Genomic DNA, 1,523 nt, shown 5'->3' with positions numbered 1-1,523 from the left:
TTTGTTTGCTTCAGGTCCAAGAATACTCAGATCAATAGCTCCCTTGCTTACCTCTGCTGGTCATGTTCGCAAAGAGATCTAGCAAATTACCAAGTGTGATTTTCCTTTCAATAAATAATTTTGACTCAGTTTGGCTGCAAATATCTTTTCCTATCTTTGTGCTTTTCTTCTTTTACATTGGCGTCTCGCACCTTACAAATGACAGCAGAGTTAGGAGAGGAGATGGAAGCATTTAGCCTATCAAGTCAGCGAGAGCTTTCAATTAGATCACGGCTGATTTGGTCAATGCTCAACCCGGCTGCGCTGTTTGTAGTCATGGCCGAGTGGTTAAGGCGACGGATTAAAAATCCATTGGGGTTTCCCCACGTAGGTTCGAGTCGTGCTGACTACGTTATGAATGCTTTCCTGCTGGAGCAATTTTCGCTCAAAGTTCAGAAAACCGATTTTGCAAACCAGGCCGGTAATTTGATTAGACTTGGGAAACTCGAGTTCTTCATCAGAAATGTTCCATATTTAAAACGTTTACTCTGTTTCTCTTTCCAGATACACTGCTCGACACATCGGGTTTCTACAGTTGTTATTGAACGTCCTCAGCAGAAGTGCTGCTTTTCATTACGTTCCTTTAATCCCTGTCCTCTGTTCTCTGACTCGGGTCAGTGGCAACACTTCCTCCTGCTCGTCAAAGTGCTCATTCCTCACCGCTCCCTCTCCCATCATTACAAACAACCGCAGGAAATTGCCACTTAACCATCTTTGTTCCAAAGTGAAACTCACCAGCCTGGGGAATCTCTCCACCAAACGGGACTTCTCATCCCTGGACATGGTGCAAGCCAGAGGATTGTGAAGAGATACTGTGAAAATATTGTCAATTGGCAGTTGGAAAAATGTTTAAGAAGCAAACCATATAATTTAGTCTTCAGCTTTGGGAATCTTGAGAAACTCTTTGGGAAATGGAATCAGAGGGGGATGAAGAAGTGTGAACTGTCGGACCGAGTAGAGGACGGGACGTTGACTTTGATGTTGTCGGGACAGGAACTGATCTGAGACATTGAAAGAATTCTCGCTCACGTACGTGAGGAATGCAAACTTCATCTGGACTCTGGGTCAATGAAAAACTCTGGAACACTCAAGACAATATCCAAATAATGACTGGGATCACTACAGTACGAGTACTATAGATGGGTCAGTTTTTGCCCAGTGTGTGCCGGAGGGCTTCCTGACACAGTATGTAGACATGCCTTCAAGGGACGAAGCCACTTTCGATTTAGTACTGAGTAACGAGCCTGGCCAGGTTTTAGATTCGGAAGTAGGTGAGCACTTTGGAGACAGCGATCACAATTCTCTCAGGTTTACTTTCGTGATTGAAAGGGATAGGTGTACTCCACGGAGCAAAAGGTTCAGCTGGTGGAAGGGAAATTACGATGCAATGAGGTAATATTTAGGAAGCGTAGAATGTGGTAGGAAACTGCACCTTAAAAATGTGGAGCTTATTCAAGGAAAAGCTCCTGTGTGTCCTAAATAAG

The 1,523-nt window shown here is 44.1% G+C and overlaps 1 non-coding gene across 1 annotated transcript; it reads left to right on the top strand.

The window, feature by feature from the left end:
* Window positions 1–309: 309 nt before the first annotated feature.
* Window positions 310–391, top strand: trnaf-aaa. Its single transcript has one exon. It is a non-coding gene; the product is annotated as a tRNA-Phe (tRNA).
* Window positions 392–1,523: the final 1,132 nt, after the last annotated feature.

Source organism: Chiloscyllium plagiosum, unplaced genomic scaffold, assembly GCF_004010195.1.
Source record: "Chiloscyllium plagiosum isolate BGI_BamShark_2017 unplaced genomic scaffold, ASM401019v2 scaf_2674, whole genome shotgun sequence".
NCBI lineage: Eukaryota > Metazoa > Chordata > Chondrichthyes > Orectolobiformes > Hemiscylliidae > Chiloscyllium > Chiloscyllium plagiosum.
This window is presented reverse-complemented; position numbering and strand designations above follow the sequence as displayed.